The 22,785-nt window shown below is 34.8% G+C and overlaps 1 non-coding gene and 1 pseudogene across 1 annotated transcript; both read right to left on the bottom strand.

The window, feature by feature from the left end:
• Positions 1–663: 663 nt before the first annotated feature.
• LOC113187309 (non-histone chromosomal protein HMG-17 pseudogene) lies at positions 664–929 on the bottom strand (annotated as a pseudogene).
• A 3,511-nt stretch (positions 930–4,440) lies between these two features.
• Trnaa-ugc (transfer RNA alanine (anticodon UGC)) lies at positions 4,441–4,513 on the bottom strand. The gene has a single exon. It is a non-coding gene; the product is annotated as a tRNA-Ala (tRNA).
• Between the last annotated feature and the right edge of the window lie 18,272 nt (positions 4,514–22,785).

Raw genomic sequence — 22,785 nt, 5'->3', positions numbered from 1 at the left:
ACCCAGTGAAGTCTCCATCTGATGCTCTGAATTGGGGCAGTTTAGAGAGGGTTGACATTTCATATTTAGCATGTTGTTTAACATCTTTTCATAAGTACATCCTGACTTTCAGGAAATAAAGTAAAAATGGCAGGATTATCAATCTGAAGATCCAATATCCAGAAGAGAAATTGTTGCTCTTTTGGGGAATACTATCTCAATGATGTTCACTGGAATGTCCAGATTGCCTAACACACTTGTAAAATCAACTGTTCAGAGTCAGGTCCCAACAGGTATAAAGGTTTAGGGGAGTTAAGTCTATGTCTATGGCAGAGAGGGAGAGGAGAACATAAAGACGAATTTGAGTTTTTTCACACCACAAGGTGTTTGTGCTTACGTGGCTATATGTGCTAACATCAGGGAATCCCTCCTCCTGGGAGCCAGGAGGAATTCTCTCAAAATTAGTAGGCAAAGGTGTTTCTCAACACAGCAATACAGCTTTGGAGACATTCTACTAGTGATGTATGCTCCTTCGCCCAAAACCACAATGATGTGTTCTGTGAGCTAACAACATACTTTTTTTAAAAGGTAAAACAAAATTCTACACTTTATACATTTGATAAAAAATAATATTTCAAATTATACAGTCACCAAAAGTGGACAGTTAGCAAAAATGCACATACTTCACTTGGCATCTCCAGCACCTTCAGCTTTCTATACTTGGTCTGTTTTGCCAGCTTCATTTTCTGCAGGATTTTTCCAATTCTTGCCAGAATCAGCTTTTCCTTTTGTCCCTATGGGTAACTTCTCTTCTTTCTTGACAAGGGCTTTTTAGGCTTGCACTCTGGCTTTGGAGGAGCAGGGTTAGCAGACCACCTTGCAAATCTTCTCAGAGGTTTGTCCTTCACATTGGCTTTCTCCCCTTAGGAATCAGCCTTTCTCTTGGACATGGTGGTGCCAGCAGCAGAACACAGGCACTGAATGCAGGAATGCAGTGGAGCACAAGTTTGGTTTATTTTAATTTATTATTTTTAATAAGTAATTTCATGTTGTACACGTATGTATTATATACAAAATGAATGCCATATTACATGTTTTTTCAGTACTGGGGGTTGAACCCAGGGATGCTCTATAATTGAGCCACCTCCCAGCACTTTTTATTTTTTTATTTTGATTTAGGGTCTTTCTAATTTGCACAGTCTGGCTTTGAACTTGTGATTCTACTTCCCCTCCCTTCTGAGTAGCTGGGATTACAGGTGTGTGCCACCACTCCTAGCTAAATCTAACTTTTAAATGATGTTTGTGGCTTTGTTCTCAAGCTATTCCCTGCTTTTTCTATGTTCTTTCTTGAAAACTGCTTTCATATTATCTTCCCTAGCTCCTTTTGTTGTATTATATCATGTTTTATATGTAGTTTGTAATGGCCAATATTGTTTATGTAAAATAATATAAGCTCATTATCTATATTCACTTTAGAAAACAGTTTTAGACTATTATTATTATTATTATTATTATTATAGTAAAATGCAAAGTGGTGGTTGGGGTAGGGGATATTTTTAGTAAGTTTCATTTAAGATATTGCTGGAAGTAATTAATAAATGTCAAAAAGTTTAAGCATGAAACATTCAGGATTTTCCAAGAGGAAAAAAACAGGAATAGAATTTGGGCCCCATACATCTAAATAGTTCTTTTGAACACAGCAATTTTGATTACATTCTTTTAATTTCCTTCCTCCAATTAGGTCATTGACTTTGTCTATATAACCACACAGTTAACAAATTGGCTGATATTTCTGGTTATCTTCACAGTCAATTATGCATTGATCAACCGATTGACCATGTAGCAATTTGATTTGGTTGCTAACAACAGCTGCAAATATTGGATTGACTACTGCAGTTGTTAATTCAGCTGTAGAAATAAGGTTTCAGAGAATAACTTTTGGAGTATGTATAAAATATCTCACATTTGCAAATGATCCTCAAAATGTTGAATCTGTGGCCAAAATAAAGTTTAATTTAAATAATTCTTGTTTTCACAGATTTCTATTAAAATAGAATTTGATATGAAACATAATTCAAGGTATTTTTGAAATAATAAGAAAATGTTTGCCCAGTTTTCTTGTGCGTAAAGGAGGTGGACATGATTGCTAGATTGACAATGAGGTGTATCAGTAAATATGGTTGTCCTTCAACATGGAAGAGGATGTTGGCTCTTACAATTACATTTTTCTTTTACCCTTTGTTGATTTTGGTGAAATAATTAAAATTCTTATATCCTATTCTGTATCATTTTTAATTATATTGCTATTGAAAATTAAGGTGAATTTGATTGCTACGAAAAGTGAACTCTATAGCCTAATTTGCACTGATGATATTGTATTTCTTGCAAGTCTAAAATATTTATTATTCAGCCCTTTAAGGAAAGGTTTGTGGATCCCTATTATTGTTAGTACTGCCCTTTAGATTTAGTTCAAGATTTTTCCATCCAAACACCAATCCTTTCTCTATCCTACCCAAGAAGTCCCACTTGGCTTCAGATTAGGGCAATAAAAATTATTCTGAGACATCAATGGACCAGGTCTCTAAAGGATAGATCTTTGAGTGTGATGAGGAAAGAATTAAAATCCCTGATATCTCTGGACTTTTGAGTATAGGGGGTTTGTTTGCTTTTTTCCCTCTTATATGAGTGTCTAACAATGTTCCAAAGTCTTCTTTCTTGTGAGAAAATTTCCATTTTATAAAAAAAGTGTAATTGACAAATAATGATGTATACTTATGGGGTAAAATTAGATGTTATGATTGATGTGTATATTGTAGAAATATTTAATCATGTTAGATGTTTTTAAAACATCTATCATGTTAAAATCTTCAGGAATTTGATAGCAATCAGGATGGAGTTCAGGTCCTGGAGTACAGGGGTCCATGTGCTAACTTGCTGCTCTAGGCCTTGAAATGATCTTTTATTGCTTTCTTTCATCATATCACTAATGCAGAAAGATCAGTTTAGTTACGGTGCTTGTTTTGGGTCAAGGTGGAAAGGTAACTATGTGACATTTCATGTAGGCTGTACAGAAAAGATTTTGTGATTCATGTGGGGTCCATCTAGATCACAGGGTTTAGGATCACATTCCACATTTTGAAGCCAAGTTTCAGTGATAAAGCATGTGTGTTTGCTGGTCTTTTACACAGAGCATCTGTGGTGTCAATAACCTTCTTTTGTCAAGGATTCAAAATCCCCAGCCAACTTTTCGATTCTCCACAAAACTGAACAATGATATTACCACAGATGTGCCTCTGCTTACAATGGAGTTAAGTCCTGGTAAACCATTGCAAGTTGAAAATACTGTAAGTTGAAAATGTGTTTAATATACCTAACCTAGCAAATATCAGTAGTGCAACACCCTGTAGAGTTTTGGTTGTTTACCTATGCCATCACGTAGTTGACTGGGAGCAGTTGTTCATCTTAAGAATTTATCTACCACATAACCCTAACCCTGGGCAGAGAGCCAAGTTAAAAATTTGAAGGACAGTTTCTACTAAATGCATGTAGCTTTCACACTATCTGTAAAACTGAAAACCTAAAGGTCAAACCCTTATAAGTCCTTTTGAACTAATTGATGTTAAAGTCCCTGTCCTTGAGAAATTGGTGACAAAAACAAATGCAAACAGTTAAATATAACTAAGAGGGTAACATTTCTTAGCGGTGTGAGAAGCTGGCTGGCTCTCAGTGGCTGCATTGTTAAATACTCAGAAATCTTGACAGCTGGGTTGTTTAAATATTGGTGCCTTGAAATTGGCCATGGTGGGCGTATCTACACCATGGAAATTGGCAAGTACTACAAATCAGGAAGATTCTGCTGTTATTCAGCGAGGCTAGCTGTCAAAACCAGCCCTGCATTTGAGCTAGAAAAAGGAAGAAGGGGGCAAAGTCCTTGTGAACAGACTTTATGATTAAAACATAATATATAATAACATCAGTAACACTGGATGTTTAAAAGGGTTTATTTTCTTTGAGACATAACTATTAATTCAGTCTTCCTCATTTAAATAAGAAAATCTTATATTGTTATTCTTTTACATACTTCATTTGTGATAGATATGATTGGTAAGTAAGTTTTCATCATGACTATCTTTTGGTCATTTTCTTTTGCTATTTTTCATAGAGTCATAGACTTTGTATTACTTTCCTTGACTACAATATTTAGTATTATAGGAGTTCTAATGTTAACCTGATTTTTATTCAAGCAAACGATTTCCTTTTTTGATGCTTCAGTATTGTATATTATTCTATAATCCTAGATTTACATTATTTCCAAGAATGACTCTTATTTTATTTGGGCCTGATATTTAGTAAAGCTTTACAAATCTATGAATTTGGTTTTCCTCTTCATGTTAGGCAGATTATTCTGTTATGAGTTTCCCTTAGTTGTGTCAGAAATGCCTTTTTTTTTTTTTTTTTTGGTGGTGGTGCTGGGGATTGAACCCAGGTCCTTGTGCATGCAAGGCAAGCACTCTACCAACTGAGCTATATCCCCAGCCCCAGAAATGCCTTTTGAAGGTTGAATTGAATTTTATATATGTCCTTTTTCTTTGGGTTTATAGTTTCTCAAGTTTGCCATTCTAGTTACTCATTTGATTTTGTCACTTCCATTTTCATTGTCTCCAATGGGAATTTTAGATCTTCTTGCTCTGGAGTTCCCCTGTGTATTTTCACTACTTCAGTCACATTTCTTTGTTATTGTATAGTTTTATCATACATGCTTTACTCTTCTCTCCCTTATTTCAGAGACCACTTCCATCTTTTCATGTTTTTAAGGATATCAAAAATAGTCTGTTAAACTTTTCGTGTTCCCTTTGTCCCGTTTTCTACTGTTTTTCTATTTGTTCATCCTCATGCAGATAGAGATTCATCTAGACGTGACCTTTTCCAAAAGATGATTTCTTGGTGTCATTAGCTTGGTCTACGTCCATCCTCCAGAACCAAAGGAAGATTTATGTACACAGGTCTTGAAGGTGCCTTTCTAACTCTGAGTTGCCTAAAGGGGTGACATTCAGGGGATGGCATCTCAGTGAGTGCTTCCCAGCATATGACTGTGATTCATGTGGAGAATCTAAGTGGAAACACAGGGCAGTTTCTGCCTGGCTTTAAAAAAAAAAAAAAAAAGATTCTTTGCTGAGCATGGTTGCACACTCCTGTAATCCCAGTGACTCGGGAGACTGAGGCAGAAGGATTGCCAAGTTGAAAGCCAGTCTTAGCAATTTAGTAACTAGTAAGGCCCTGTTTCAAAATAAAAAATAAAATTTAAAAAAATGGCTGAGGATGTGGCTCAGGGGTTAAGTGGTCTTGAGTTCAGTCCCTGGTACGTGCCCCCCGCCAACCTTCTCCAAAAAAAATCTTGGCTTTTAGGGAAAAAATTGTCATATGTTTTCCTTTATTTTCTTTTATTTTTTTTTGTTTTTAGGGCAGGCAAAGGATGGTGAATCAAAGATTTTCCTAACCCTGACCTAGATTTATCCTTGCTGCTCCACATTTGAAGCCATATTACATGTTGTGGAACAGGATTTCTCATAAGCAGCAATATTGATACTGTGAGCCAGATGATTCTTTGCTACAGGGCTATCTGGTGCACAGTAGGATGTTTATCATCCTCCTTGGTCCCTGCCCAAGTAGAAAAAGCCCATCTTTAGCTATGCCAACCAAAAATATCTTCAGACATTGCCAATGTCCCCTGGGGAGCAAAATTTTTCTCTGTTCCTCCTGTTGTAAACAACTACTATATATTCTAAAAATACACTCCTAAATCTATGCATTTTCATGAAACTGTCTCCAAAATCAAACAATACTTTTTGTCTGAATTTCATTGTACTATTACTAGCCTCTTTTTCTGTCTTAATATGCAATCAATAGAATGTCCAAAAGACCTATATGAGAAATTACTTCTTTTTCTGCTATTTTTTCCTAATTTATTCATCTGCTAAATAATTTTTGAGCACACAACATATGCCATGCTCTCTGGAACAGCAAACTGTCTGTTTGCAAGACTGTCTCCTGGCCAATTTTTATCTTTTAGGAATTTGTCTATATGGACCACATTTACCCTCTTCAAATTTCTTGCCCTTTCAGCTTCCTTAATAAATATTTCTTTTCTTCCAAATCTTATCCAAGTGGAAGACTTGTCAGTGTTTTAAAATGTTACTCTCATTTACAACTTTCCAAAGGAGGGTGATAAATCATGATATTCCTTAATTTTATTTGATCATGAGATTCTGTATCCTCCAGAGCATCTAATGAGATGATTAATCTGAGGTAAAAGTTTTGAAAAATATCCTTCTACACATTTCTCTATCATCTGAGAATGGATGACAGTGATATTTTCAAATAAATATCTTCAGTCCTGATGTTTCATATGGTTTCTGGTCAACTGGCCACAATATTCAATTCCTCCTATGTATTGATGAAATCCCAAAAGTACCTCAAATTCAGTACTCCTTCCAAGACATTCCTGATCTGCAACATAGTGTAATTTCTCCCTTCCCTCTGAGCCTTTAACATGGTTCTACATGACATTAGTACATGATATATTGGTCATTGTTGCAGGTCTCTCTTCTGCTAGACTGTGAGCACTCCGATATAAGGCCTAAGCCTTGTCTTCTTTTGTTTTTTAGAATTTGGATCTGAATGGGTACTCAGAAAGTATATTTTTTACAAATGCCCTGGCTAAATTTAATATGGTTGACGTTTCTTTGAAGACGTTTTTTAGTTTATTTCTCCTCATACTTAAACTGATGCTTAGAGGTAGATTTTTCAGTCTAGGTACCTGAAGTGAAAGGCAAAAAAAAAAAAAAAAATAGCAAGGGAAAAAGTCACAGAGAAGTAGGGTACCTTGCTTTGCTGAAGACAAATTTGAATAATTTACTAATGCTAGATAGAATTCAGGCGTGTTGGCACATGCCTGAACTCCCAGCTATATGGGGCCTGAGGCAGGAGGATAATGAGTTTGAGGCCAATGTGGGCAACACAGTGGGCTCTGTATCAAAATAATAATAATAATAGTTATTATAATAATAATATAATGATTATATATTATAATATAGTATTATAATATAATAATAATAATTATTACTATTATTATTATTATTTTGGCTAGTGCTTGCAAAGTGCTTAATACTTTGAAAAAAGTATTAAGTGCCTTTTATTTTATTTTATTTTTTTTTCCAGGCCTAAAGATTTTTCAAGTTGGCATTGGTCCAGTGTGATGATTAAACATTTGTTTCTTAAAAAGGAAATTGATTCTTTTGTTTTGTGTTGCTCAATTCAAGATTAAATCATGAGGGGATGTGGAAGGATGTACTAAAGTTTCATCTGGTTCAGTGAGAAAAATATATTACTAGATAACAATTGCTTTGCAATAGCTCAAGAAAGTAATAGTATTTTTTTAAAAATTAAAGCTCCACATAACACTTCTGATTAAATAAAAACCATAATAAACATGAGGACTGGGTTTGAGGTGAGCACCGCATCTTCCTGCCTCAATTATTTGCTGGACTCAGAAATAGGATTTTTTTTCACTTTCCTTTTGAGATGGGTATGTTATAAACACATTTATCTTTGTGTTCAGGTACAGCAAGACAGAGGTGAAGAAGACAATTTTTCCAGCACTAGGAAACAATATTAAACAGGCGTCTTGAGGAAATTGCAAAATAGTTTCTAGTTTATCAGGATTTTCAATTCCAGGTATCTTACTTCAGAACTTTTGTATTACTTTGGTATCGCTCATAAAATGTTCCATTTCAAAAATTGCCAGATCCCACAGAAATCTGTATCCTTTTTGGTGCAATCTATAAGAAGACCATAGATTACAATCCTGATTGTAAAAATAAGTATCTTGATTTTCTTTTCTTAGCTATCAATGCTGACTTGTTCTTTGTCAAGAAAAAGTGAATGTTAGCTTTCTGTTCTTCTAGGTCTGTGTGAAAAATGAAGTCTCAGAGGATCGGACTTAATACTGTAGGTAGAATTATTTTTATTTGCTCCTGTGTCTGCAACTAACATTATTTTAAGTTCAGATACTGCAACCAATAAAATAGGGTTCCTTCTTTTGATATGTTGATTTAGACATCCAAGGCTACTATGCTCCGAGAGATAAAATTTGACCAAAAGAGGCCCATCTATAAACACAATGTAATGATACGCTTTTAAATAGAGTTACATAATAGCACTAAATGTGCATTAAAATCTAAGTCAGTAAATATGTTTATTTAAAGGTTATGGGATAGAGATGATAGTCTATAGGGCAAATGGAATGTTACTGAGTAAGAAACGGTAACCTGACACATGTACTTCATTACTCACTATCTTTATTCTGACAGAAGTAAAAGTGTAGAATGCACACTTCACTTAAGTTATAAACATGAATTCGTATTACCTATGTCATACATGATATTTAGACCATGCATGTTAGAATATTCAACAGGTTTTCTTGAAAGAAACTTTTATGTTATTGGTACATTTAATTCTTTTTTTTTTAAATAAAGTTCCATATAACATTTGGCACTTTGGCAAAATTTTAGTAAATTAAATGTTTTTGTTTTTTGTTTTTGTTTTGGATTATACTTAGTGGGTTTAACCACTGAATCCGCATCACTGGCATTTTTATTTTTTATTTTAAGACAGGGTTTCACTAAATTGCTTGGGTCCTCCCCAAGTTGCTGAGGCTGGCTTCAAACTTGCAATTCTTCTGCCTCAGCTTTCTGAGCTGCTGTGATTATAGGTGTGTACCACTATGCCCCCCAAAAGAGAAGGTTTATGAGTTAATATCATAAATCTCTTAGAAAAATACATGGTATGAAGTAAGTTCTCAGTATTTTCTCTTACGGCACCTAGAATATTCACAGTTAATTAATATTAAATTAGTCTTAAGCATCTATTATATGCTATTATGTATATCTATTATATAGTATATATTATATACTATGAACTGTAAGAGTCACAAATATGATATACATGTATTTTGTACACAAAGAGTGTGTTTGTTAATGGTAAAAAATGTTGAGAATATAATGTTAAGAATGTTTTTCGGTAAGTGTGCAGTGGATCAGAAGTTGAATGAATGGAGGGATCTTCATGGTCTCATGCAAGGTGTAGATTGATTGCTTATGGGGAGGAAGACTGTGGAAGTGGCAGTGAAAACTACAGAAAGAAAAAGAAAAAGAAATGGAGATAGGTCTGCATAAAGTATTTATAGGTTGGCAGTCAGTACAGGAGGCCAGGCTGAAAAGATGAGATTAGAAAGCAGTGCCAGCATCAGAGGTCTGGACTCTATTCTATTTAGCATTGAATTTTTCTGGGCATGGCATAAGCCAGAAAGATATTTGTGTTTCCAAAGATTAACATGACAGTTATATATAGAAAGGATTTTAGGGAGAGTGGCTGGGAAGCTAATCAGATAGCTAATAGGTAAATAGGTAAATAGCAGTGGAAATGAAAAGAAAAGATGGATACAATGGGCATCCGTAAAGAAGAATCATAATGTTTTATTGTGCTGATAAGTTAGTATATATCCTGAATATTAGAGTAAATCTTTTCATTTATGAAAGTTATTTTGGAATTCTTAAGGATGACAGGCGTTTTTTCATAAATACTAATTTTGTTTCTTTGGCCAAATTAATTAACTGAATAATGATAGATAAAAGAGATAACAATTACAATGCGCATGTAATTTCATGTTTACTTTGAAATCTACTTCTCTCAATTGGGGATTGACCATAATTCAGTTACACAATTTAGAATTTACTTATATGAGTTTGGGCAAATTTTAACTCTCTGAGCTGCACATTTTTCATCCTTAAAATGCTGAAAGAACCTTTTCTTATAAATCTATAATGAGGATGAAATAATATAGCTTAAGTGCTCAAACATATGTACATTATGTAATAATTACAGAATAAATATTAAGTATATCGAAAACAAGGAAACCATGTTTAAGGAAGCAGAAACCTCGTAATACTGTCATGTCTGTCACTATAGCTAGAATATAATGTACTTTATCTTTCTTCATTCAACAATGTTGCAGTTGTTTTTGTTTGTTTGTTTGTTTGTTTCCTACTGTCTTATCCGTGCTCTTTAAACCTTCACTGATTTGTCCCTTCTGTCCTCTTTGACTCTTGCTGTTGGTGTGATCCAGGGACCACATCTTGGATTTCTCTCATATTTTCCCTCAGTGATTCCATCAGTTCTAAGACTTCACATATCATCTGTGTGCTTCTAACTTCGATGGTACTTTTAAAGATGAGTTCTCAAGTTATTTGATGTTCTTCCTTCAAAAAGTTGAGCTTAATTCCATCTCCTTTAAGTATGAACTCCACTTAAGGTCTGTCTTATAGAATACAAAGTGGTGTATCACTTTTGAGATTAGCACACCATCTTGGGCTCTCTCCCTCTTCCTTTCTTTCTCTTTCCTTCATCAGTTGCTCTGGATGAAGACATGCCATAAGAAGCTCTACAGAGGTCCAAACAGTGAGAAAGTGAAGCATCCACATGAGTAAACTTGGAAGCAGATTTTAGTTTCAGTCAATTCTTCAGAGACTGTAGCCTTAGTGAAGATTTCATTACATCCTCATGAAAAACTCTGAGCCAGAACCACTCAGTTAAAGCATGTCTGAATCTCTGATATTCACAAACTGTGTTAAGATAATAAACATTTTTGTTTTAAGATATTAAATTTTGGGATAATTTGTTACAGACAAATAGATAACTAACGTTAAGTGCTATCTCCTGGACTTCAGACCTGTGTATCTAACTGCCTACTTGCATTTATGTTTCAATATCTAATACACATCTTGATTTAAATATGTTTGAAAGTAAATTCATATTTTATGTCTACCTGTCTCCATGACCCCAGCATAAGTTTCCTGTGTCAATTATAGTAAATTGTTAAGTTACTAAATCTTGGAGAAATCCTTGATTTTGTTTTATACCCTTTTTTTATCTATCATAAATTTCTTTGGGCTATACTTACAAATGATATCCTGATTTGATCACTTTCACCACATTATGATACCATACTAGTATAAGATGACCTGATTTCTTTCTTCTTTCGATTATTTTAAGAAATTCCTAATTGTTTCTCAGTTTCCATCCTTGTCTCCCTCTCTTCTTGTATATTCCCTGTATATTCTCAATACTGAAGATAGTTATCCTCTCAAATTTTTTCATTGTTCTTTAAAAATGTTAGTCAAATGTATTGAACTTGTCTTCCTGCAGATGGTAAGTATGAATCCTGGGCATTTTTTTAAAATAAGGCACTGGAGAGCTGTCAAAAATAGGCAGACATAAGAGGGACTTTACTTTGAAAGAAGGAAACCACACTGAGTGATAGACACATTTACACTGAGGGCAATAATCAATGTGTGGTGCAGTTGGATAAAGCTAAGTAGAAGCCCCAGTTTTACTGTCTTGTGATATCTAGGAAAAGAGCTAGGAGCCTCCAGAGTGATGGGAAATTAAGGGGAGAAAGTAGAGAAGAGAAGCCACAGACATAGGACCTTAAAAATCTACTTTTAAAATCTCTTTAAACCTGAAAATCATATAATTAAGGCATACTCTAAAGAGTTCAAAGAAAATCAACAACTTGAAGGCTGATAAAGCCAATAGACTTCAGCTATAGGTCTTTGTTGGGGAGTCAGAGTCTGGAGTTCGAGTCCTGCCAAGGTAAAGGAGCTTGGTAAGCAACTCACACTCTCCACTGAAACCCACAAGATTTCCCAAGTAGGTGTAAGTACTTTGTTTTCTGAATAAGGAATATACATTAATGCCAAGGGAAAAGCTCAGTAGACCTGATATAACAAATTACAAAATCAAGTCTTCAAAAATTTAGTGTGACCAGCCAATAATTTAACTGGATGCTGGAAAAAAATAAACAAATCACTTCTTATAGGATTATAAGGAATCCAGAGTCTCTGTCTATAATAATCAAGTATATAATAAATGTTTGTTGGGAATGTGAAGACAGCAGGAAAGTGAGCCATCATTAAGAATAAAAGTAATCAATGTGGTAACTAGTAGACAATCAACAGTCAAGGACATTATAGGATCTATCCTGAGGACTAACTTTAAAGAATGGTTATGATGAGTGAACAAATGGAGTAAACTCTATAGTGAAAGGGATACCATAAGAAATCACATAAAAATTCTAAAAATAAAAAAATTTTCAGTTGAAATAAAGAGTTCTGTGAATAGGGTTAGCCAAAGATTGGCATCAGCAGAAAATTTTTGGTGGGGAAAGTGGTCTATTCAAAGATCCACATTCTAATCTCAGGAACTTTTGAAAATGTTTTTTTTTTTTTAACATGGAAAATGAAATTTGGAGACAGAATTAAGTTTACAATCTTTAAAACAAGGGATATTTTTCTAGATTATGCAGGAGGGTCCAATGTAATCCCATGAGACCTTAAAAATGGAAGAGATTCAGAAATCTGAGATAATGGGAGAAGAGGAGAGATGTGAAACATCACCCACTGTTGCTAATTTGGGGAGTAAAAGAAGGGGATCACATGCAGAGGTATGCAGTTGCTTCTGCAAGCTGGGCCTAAGCTGATGGTAAAAAATTGGGACTTTAGTTTCATAACCACAACAAAATGAATTCTGTCAATCACCTGAATAGGCAAATAGGTTCTCATCTAGAGCTCCTGGAAAGGAAGATGGCTTTTCTGACATCTTGACTTTAGCCCAGTGAGAACTGTGTCAGATTTCTTACCTATACAATTATGAGATAATATATTAGTGTGGATCACCTGAATGCATGTTAATTTTGTATAGCATCAATTGGCAATGAATATAAAAGAGTCAGCAAACTTCAACACACACAAATATAAAGAACAGGGCAGAAAATTTATTTTTAAAATATTGGTCCTTAATTCCCAAGTTTGGGGAACAGCATAAATTTAAAGATCCAAGAAGCTTAGGTAATTCCTAGAAAGATTAATGTGAAGTAAATTATACCTAAGCAAATGATAGTACAGCTTCCAAAAATAAAAGGTAGAGAAAAAATATTGAAAGAATCTAGAGGAAAAAATATTGTTTCATACAAGGAAATAATTATCCAAATGATGGCTGAATTTTATCATCAGAGCATTGGAGGTCAGGAAACAGTGAAGACACCTTGCATTTTAACAAATGATGCTCAAGCAGATGGATAAATATGTGGAAAAAATGAACCTTAATTTTACCTTTTATCATACCCAACAATAAATTCAAGATAGATGACAGCCCCAAATTATAAGCTTAAAATGATGAATTTCTTAGAACAAGATTTAGAGAATATTTTTTGACCTGGGCTTAGGCAAACATTTCTTATAGAATAAAAATGCATTTAACTTGAAAAAAAATAAACATAAGCGAGACTTTATCAAAATTAAAAATATTCTTATTTTTTTTTTGCACCAATAAAGCCCAAAACCATGGACTGGGAGAAAATACTCAAAATACTTCTCTTTAATAAAGAAATTATATCTTGAATATTTGCAGAACTCTTTCAAGTCCATGACAAAAAGATGATAATCCATTAATTTGGGTTAAAAAAAATTAAATAGCTATCTCATAAAACAGGTTGTAGAATAACCAACAAACTATTCAAAAATGTTAAACATCACATCATCAGAAAAATACAAATTAAAACTACAAAGATATGCCATATACATCAACCAGAAATTATTTTTACCAAACATAGATTATATCCAGTGTTGGCAAGGATGTGGAACAACTGGAGCTCAGATATTGCTCAAGGTAGAGTAATGTGGAACAACTACTTTGGAAAACTTATTGGTAGCGTCTTAAAAACTTAAACAAGTAAAAAGCAGCCATCACTTCCTACCCCCAGTATTTATCCAAGAGAAATAAAAATGTGTTGGCAAAATAACATATAAAATAATGTTCATAACTTTATTGTTTATACCAAATAGCCCTCAAATATCCATTAATTATAAACAACAAATTTTGGTATATTTGTATGCTGAAACACCACTTAGAAGTAAAAGTAGAACAAATTTCTGATAGAAACAACAATTTGGCTAGATCTCAAAACATTTTGATAGGTTAAAAAAAAAACCCAAGACAAAATGTTACGCTATTTAAATCTGTTTATATGATCTTCAAGAAAAGGCAAAATAATATAAGAATTCTGAGAAGTAGGATCTTATGGAAGTAGAGACTGACAGAAAGGGGACACAAAGGAATTTTTGGTGACAAACATGTTCCATGAAAAAGCATTTATTTGAGCATTTGCACTTATGAATATTTATTGAATCATACATTTCAACGTGAATTAATTGTGTAACATTCACCTTAATTTAATCAGCAACAACACAACAAAACAAACATTAGTCCTCTCTTCCAGATCCTGTGATGGCTCCCCATCCCACTCAGCCAAAAGTCAAACAAAGTAACAATGATCTTGACATTTTTCTCTTATACATTTGTTAAAAAGAAGCAAACAAAACAAAAACATGTTTCCTCCAAGAAATCTTTAGAAAAATTTGTCTCTTGAAACTGTATGTGCATATTCATCTGGTAGTACTTGGCAGAAGAAAAGGAAATATCAACATAACCTAAAAGTGTCACACCAGGAACAGAAATGTCACATAATGGCACATGAAGGTCCTGGCTTGATGGAAAACTAAAAATGGGAGTTTCATGCATATGGTCTATGGGGTTCAGTAATAGTTGTAATGCTATGCCCTTCAGCCTAAAAGGTGGTCATTTTCCAGATGGTTCTCTTGAGGTCTCAGGTCCAGGTCATTCCCTGAGTTCTTCAAATTATTCCACTAGATCTTATATACCAAATTATACCCTTAAATCTGTCAATCTGTCCCTTCCTTCCTTCCTTCCTTCCTCTTTCCTTCCTCCCTCCCTCCCTCCCTTTCTTTCTTCCTCCCTCCCTTCCTCTCTCACTCCTCCATCCCTCCCTCCTCCCTTTCCCGTCCTCCCTCCCTCCCTCCCTCCATCATCCATCCTTCTTTTTCTTCTTCTCTTCCTTCTTTACTTCCTTCCTTTCTTCCATCCTCCTCTCACTTCTTTCTTCCATCATCAAATATTTATCAGAAGATGTACTGCAGTACTGGTAAAGGTAGAAATACACAATTCCTACCAATGAAGAACTTCAGAAGAATGAGTGAAAGAGATAAAAGTACATTTGTAATATAGATTGGTATTTGGAAAGTAGATGTATAGAATAACTATAGTTTTACATGCCTGCCTTTACATATTATGGTTTCACTCTCTCTAAATCTTTCTTTTGTGTGTGTTAGTGTTTTATCTTATTTTTTTAGTACCTTTCTTTTCATCAGATAATATATAGGTATTTAGAGATGTAAAAGTCACTAGTATTCAGATAGTTCCATGCTATTTATAAAGCCATTTCACAACATATTTCACAATGTGCTAGTGAGGGTACCAACATTTTACTAGTGGGAAGACAGCAGCTATAAAAATCACACTCCTTTACCCACACAGAGACCTGTAATCAGACCTTAAGTGTTTGGATTCCAAGTCTCATTCCCTTTCACTCTTGTTGGTGATATTTCAGGTGTTAACAAAATATAGTATGTATAAGAAAAATGTAGTATAAGAAAATTTTAAAAATAGTTGAAAGAGTTAAGATATTCCTTGGTTTTATTAAAATTTATTAATCTATGCAAAAATTAAAAGATATTAAAATGAAATAGAAATTACTACAATACTTTGGAAAGTGCCTATGTGATAATTAGCAAAGGATAAACATGGAGCATAGATACAGATTATAATCTAATTTTGTTAACTGTGATCTGGTTAAATTAAATATTTTTTGTTTTTGTTTTGGGAAAATATATATTGAGATACCTAGGACCTGGTCAAAAATAGTTTAGGGAAGTGAGAGAGTGAGTAAGTAAATGCGGTGAAATGCTAACCACACATGAAGTTGGGTAGAGGACTTCTTTGTAGTATATTCTCAGGTGCTTTTGTCCATAATTTCTAATTATTTCAAAATAGCAATGATAATGAAGTTTTTTGAAAAGAAAAAAATATTAGTGTCTACCAAGTGCAAAAAGGAATTATGATAAGTGATTGGGATAAAAACAGATGATTTCAAGAAACCAGTGCAAAAACATAAAATTAAATAGGAATTGCAAAAGGATGCCATGAGGATTACCATCTAAGTGTTTTGTCTTCTATACAAGGCTACTTCTGCGATCATCTGGTCTTTCAAAGAATAGTCCAAGATTCTCCACTCCATCACATTGTCTTAAGCCTTAGCCTTGCCTTTTATTCCTGGTCACTGTGTTACCTACATGGTGGGACATCAAAATGATCATATGCAGCTCATGCCTTACTTTTTACTTAGTTGTGATCTATATTTTCTGCAGAAGAAGAATCAAGATACACAGCATACATATGGGCAATTACAATTATAATTATGGGGTTTGTTGTATGCTTTCAACACCAACCAGACTATAATTTTTGGCACCTGCTACTGAGAGAACAATTTTGTTCATTAGAACAATTTCAGTAACCTTCCCTAGTGTTTTCAATGGGGCAGGATAAAAGCATGGCTCAATAAAGAAACATCCAAATTTCTGTCTATAGGAGAGAGAAAATTTGGTCCCTCCATCCCTGTGCCCATTTCAAATCATTGTACATCAGGAGAGGTAATACTGATGGTGGTGGATGCTGATGGGAAAGTAACAGGCAAAATGTGTGTAAGTTGGCACTTATCTATGGTTCTCATTTTACAGATGATAAGCTAAGACCTAAGAAAAGTAAAGTGTCTTTGCAAGATTATTAAACTGTTAGGTTGAGACCTATGGGACTGATGTTATTACACCTGCAAATTGTCCAATATTTGCACCATCATGAAGTTAAAATAATAGTGGTATGATGGTGAGAAACAAAAAAGTCTTCATACTTCTTGGAAAGAACCTTTGTAGTATAGTATGTTCTTCACTTGCACTACAAAGTTGTTTTCTGAAAAGTTCTCCAGTAGCGTGTCCTTCTTTTAAATTAAAACACTGTCATGATACATATACACAGTGGAATATTATTCAGTCATAAAAGGATGAAAATCTGTCATTTGTGACAACATGAATAGAAACATGTTGAATGAAATAAGTCGAACAAGGAAAGACACGTACCACATGATCTCATTCCTATGTAAAATATAAAAAAGGTTGTTCTCATAGAAGTTGAGAATAGAATAGTTGTTACCAGAGGCTGGGGAGTGAAGTGGGAAGGAGGGAGAGAAGAAGTTGGTCTGTGGGTATATAGGTGAGAGTCTGATAAAAATAAGAATTTCTGATGTGCTATTGCACAGTAAGGTGAATATAGATAATGAAAATGTACCACATATTTCTAGAAGCTAAAAGAAATGATTTTGAATGTTTCCACCATAAAGAAATGATAAATGTCAGAGGAGATATGTAATGAAACATGACATGATAACCAACAAATCTATAACATTTTTACATTTTCACGTTATCATTTAAAAAAGTAAAAAAAAATATGACAAAACATTTTTGTAACAGCAAGGGCTCTCACATAATGGCCACATTCATTCTGCAGGGCACAGTTTGGGAGGACAATTTGAGAGGATTGCTTGCATATTGTACAATGACTTTAGAAGAATCATTACATCATATTTTGGGGAAACCACATTACATTAATACTCTTGAACTTGTTTCTCTTTCTAGATATCTGACATAAAATATTTATAAATTACATCTACTTCTACTTCTTTGTATCATCATACCTTCAAACTTGCTTCAAATTCCCCACTTTTTGATATATTCTTTTTTACATAATCTCTTATGGTCTACTCGTTGACTTTCCATTGATGACTTATTCCCATCATAGCTTTAAATTCTTCCCTTCAATTTCTTTAATGAAGTTCATCTTCCATTATTCTCTTTTCTCCATGATCAGTGTCAACAAAGTGTGCTCACCATCTCTAGCAGTCAGAGAAATGCAAATCAAAACCACCCTAAGATACCATCTCACTCCAGTAATATTGGCAGCCATTATGAAGTCAAACAACAACAAGTGCTGGCGAGGATGTGGGGGAAAGGGCACACTTGTACATTGTTGGTGGGACTGCAAATTGGTGAGGCCAATATGGAAAGCAGTATGGAGATTTCTTGAAAAGCTGGGAATGGAACCACCATTTGACCCAGCTATTCCCCTTCTCAGTCTATTCCCTAAAGATCTAAAAAGAGCATGCTACAGGGACACTGCTACATCGATGTTCATAGCAGCACAATTCACAATAGCAAGACTGTGGAAGCAACCTAGATGCCCTTCAATAGACGAATGGATAAAAAATGTGGCATTTATACAGAACGGAGTATTACTCTGCATTAAGAAATGACAAAATCATAGAATTTGGAGGGAAATGGATGGCTTTAGAGCAGATTATGCTAAGTGAAGCTAGCCAATCCCTAAAAAACAAATGCCAAATGTCTTCTTTGATATAAGGAGAGTAACTGAGAACAGAGTAGGGATGAAGAGCATGAGAAGAAGATTAACATTAAATGATGAGAGGTAGGAGGGAAAGGGAGAGAGAAGGGAAATTGCATGGAAATGGAAGGAGACCCTCAAGGTTATACAAAATTACATACAAGAGGAAGTGAGGGGAAAGGGAAAAATAATACAAGGGCGAGAAATGAATTACAGAAGAGGGGATAGAGAGAGAAGAGGGAAGGAGAGGGGAAGGGAGGGGGGATAGTAGAGGATAGGAAAGGCAGAAGAATACAACAGACACTAGTATGGCAATATGTAAATCAATGGAAGTGTAACTGATGTGATTCTGCAATCTGTATATGGGGTAAAAATGGGAGTTCATAACCCACTTGAATCAAAGTGTGAAATATGATATATCAAGAACTATGTAATGTTTTGAACAACCAACAATAAAAAAAGTGTTTCCTGTCTCCACCCAAATTTAAATACACAGATTAAATCATTTAGATAATACAGGTCTTATTCTAAGTAGAGAACCAGGAACATGCATCAAGTAACAGGCAAAGGATCTCAGTGTGTTCATTTTTTTCTGTACTATTTCTGAATATGTAGGTGATTAGATAGAATTAGAATAATATTTGAAAGTCATTTATTATTTTATTTTTACATACACTTTGGCTGGATGAATGTGTTTCAAGCTGGCATGATGGTGCATATCTGTAAGGTACTAGGGAGTCTGAGACATGAGGAACAAAGTTCTGGGTCAGCCTAGGAAGCCTGGGAGACCCTCAAAATAAAATATAAATAAAAAATAAAATAAAAATAAAAGGGCTCAGGTGTGATTTAGTGGCAGAGCACTCCTGGGTTTAGTCCTAAGCTTTACAGGGTCTCTGCAGGGCACAGTGGAACATACCTGCGATCCTAATGTCTGGGAATGCTGAGGCAGAAGGATTGCAAGTTCAAGACCAGTCTCAGCAATTTGGTGATGCCTATCTCAAAATATGACAACAGCAGGGCTGGGATGTTGTGGATGTAAGTCAGAGTATCCTTGGGCCTAATCCCCAGTACCACATACACATACACACATACATGCACACAATATGTTTCAAGACAGTGCTCTAGTAGTGAGATGGAGAAAAAAAAAAAAAAACTAAGAAAATGTAGAGTAAGGCCCCCAAAAGCAGAGCTTGGGACATTTTCTAGGACAGCACTGAAGAAATTTATGTAGAAGAAACATCAGTAAGCTTGAAGGGGCTTCCGCTCATCCTAGCAGCAGCTCTTAACAACCAGGTCCAAGGCCCCATTACTCAGAGAACACTAAGGATCAAAGTTTTCAGTATTACTTCATTTTTAACTTCCAATATGCATTCTCATATTTAATTTGGTTTAATGTGCTCAACAGTTATTTTTTTAATTAAAAATCAAGTAATACTAAAAACTTTGGTCTTCTATGTACTTTTATTTCTGCATTTCACTTCATTTTTAAGTTAAACTACTAGAATTATTATTTTTTTCATCAAATGTAGGACCAATTTGATGTTCTATTGATTTAGAAATACCTTAGAAATACTTTGCTTTCTCAGATGTTGCATGCTAAGCTTTGATGGTTTGACTGCTGGGCCCTGTATTCTAGCACTGTGCCTTAATAACACTTTTAGTGATAGAAGATCTATAGCTCTTTGGTTGCTTCTGTTTGTGTGCTTATCATTTTCTTCCTGACTAGGAAGTCAATATAAATAAATACGTGTATTTCATGCAGGTTACAAATTACAGATTGGTAATGGTGTTGTAAGACATGGTTATTTATTCTCCTTTCATTAAATCTGGCATAAATAACAAACATTTGAAAAGAATAAACACGGAAGAAAGGAAATAACCATGAAATATATTATATATAATCATATAAAATAATAATAAAGAAGTATATATATACATATATATATTTCTGGGAACTGTTGTTTAGGCTCATGGATTCATTGTAAGTTACAAATTAGATGTCCAACTTCAATATCCTCATTATTTTAGGAATTTTATATAAATTCTATTCCATGCACTATGAAAAAACACAATTTCTTAAGTTATCTACTCTAGCAGCAGAATTTAAAATGCCATAGAAAGGGAAGAAAGTGGTGAGAATGACACTGCATAAAAGAAGATTTCAGTTGACACCATTGCTCAGTAAAATATAGATTAAAATCACCAGACATACTGGATCATCCATACCAATTTCAATTCAATTCACCTCAGCAAATAGGTTTTTAATAGTATAAAAATTAGAAGACACTGAAATGGACTTAGTAGGAATTAGTAGGTATTCTTAAATAGTTTAGTTGGGGTTAGGAGAGGCAATAAAACCTGTACATGGTAGCTGTTATAAGAATCGAGAGTAAAATGGGTTTTGTTAAAGCATTATCAGTCCAGTGCTACCTATGAAGAGTCCAAATGGGAGGAGATATCATTTCTTCTGCACTGAGAAAGTTATTAAGCCTTCATGGAGGGAGATAGTTTTTAAACGAAACTTGAAAGAAATGAACTAAAAGCAGATTGTGGTGAAATAGTATTTAGGAAGAAGTTGAAAAAGTGTGAACCAATTGCAAACTTAATATGGAGGGCAAATAGGAGGCAGCTATATGAAGTCTGTTGATAGAGATTGAAATAGCATTTTAGAAAAACTAACCTGACAGTAACATGGAAGAAGAGGTTTAGACAAACATCTCAGCAGATCACATAGGAATACATATTTTATTTTGTTTGTTTGTTTATTTTGCTAGGTGAAATATAACAAATGCTTAGTATAAATCTTTTTACAATGTAGACTCAATCTATTTATTTTCTTTGACATTTTTTTATACCCACTAAGATTATAAGTCAAAGCCTAGAAAATTCCAGAATTTGAGTGGTGGGCACAAACAGAAGTGGAATTAAAAGGCTGAGAAGAAACAACAGTGTGAGAAAAATACTTAAGGGTCAAACCAAAAGAGAAGGATGAAAGGGACACTTTTCAATGAAGTTTTTGAGCCTAGCATAATCCTGACCCCAAAACCTGAAAAGAACAAAAGGAAAACTACAGGACAATGTTCTCAATGAACATGGATTCAAAAATAGTTAATGGAACCCAGTTATGTGTTCCATTAACTATGGAATGAGAGATGACCTGGTGAGTCTTTTTCCAGGAATGCAAGGATAGTTTAAAATTTTAAAATAAACCAACACAATTCGTTACATAATCATATCAATAGATGCAAAGAACCATTTGACAAAACTCAATGGCCATTCATGATAAAAGTTATCATCAATCAGAGATTGATGAAACTGTCTTTTTTTTTTTTTTTAAATTTTCTGGGGATTGAACCTAGGGCCTTGTGCATGTGAGGCAAGCAGTCTACCAACTGAGCTATATCACCAGCCTGACACTGTCTTAATCTGACAAAAGACATCTGTATTTCAGAACTTGACGTTAAAGACACTTGGAGAGTGTGTTAATGGAATGTTTGTTGTGGTGAGCCGTTTCTGTGAACTGTGGCCGCCATTACAAGATGGCGCTGGTTTCCCCTGTAGTCTGTGACAAACAACTCCTTATCAGAATGAGTTGGCACGCTGTGACTTGGCACCCTATGAGAAAAGTCCACGTGGCAGTTGTGCATTGGGGCTTTATCTGCTTTATTAAGGCTGGGGCACACAGGAGTGGGGGTAGTGGCAGTAGTAGTAGTAGTAGTAGTAGTAGTAGTAGTAGAAGTAGCAGTAGGAGTAGAAGTAGAAACTAAAAGACATGTCAAAACAAAGGCTTAAATAAACAGCTGGAAGAAGAAAAAGTATCAAGGACCTGAATAAACTGTTGAGAGAAGATTCCCGAGTTGCGTCTTCCTTGCGGGCAAGGGGTCGCGACAAGTGGCGCCGAGACCCGGGAACCAGAACTTTCAGTCAGTCAGGGGTGGTGCACCGGTTAATCCCAGGTGAGTGGGATCTGCTATGAAAGCAGGGATAGTCCCAGTAAATGGGATCCGCGTCCAAAGCGGGGTCAGCTCCTCTACAAAAAAAGAGAGAGCCTCATATTTATTGCAGCTGCACTGTGTACTTTCACTTTTGTTTTCTGTGTTTCTTTTGTTGTGTCATCTCGTTTTTGTTTTTTGTGGTATCTCTTGTTGTTTTTTGTGCGTCTTTTGTTGTTGTGTCATGGGTGCCGCGTCTTCAAGTCCGCTCCTCCTGGCCCTAGATGACCTGTTACGTTCCAAGGGCCTGGAAGTGAAACGTAGTACTTTAGAGAGATTTTTACAGAAGACAGATATTGCTGCGCCGTGGTTTGCATTTTCGGGCAGCCTTACT

The sequence above is a fragment of the Urocitellus parryii genome, chromosome 8, assembly GCF_045843805.1.
Source record: "Urocitellus parryii isolate mUroPar1 chromosome 8, mUroPar1.hap1, whole genome shotgun sequence".
Taxonomy (NCBI): domain Eukaryota; kingdom Metazoa; phylum Chordata; class Mammalia; order Rodentia; family Sciuridae; genus Urocitellus; species Urocitellus parryii.
Note: the sequence above shows the minus strand (reverse complement) of the source record. Positions and strands in the feature narration are given on the sequence as shown.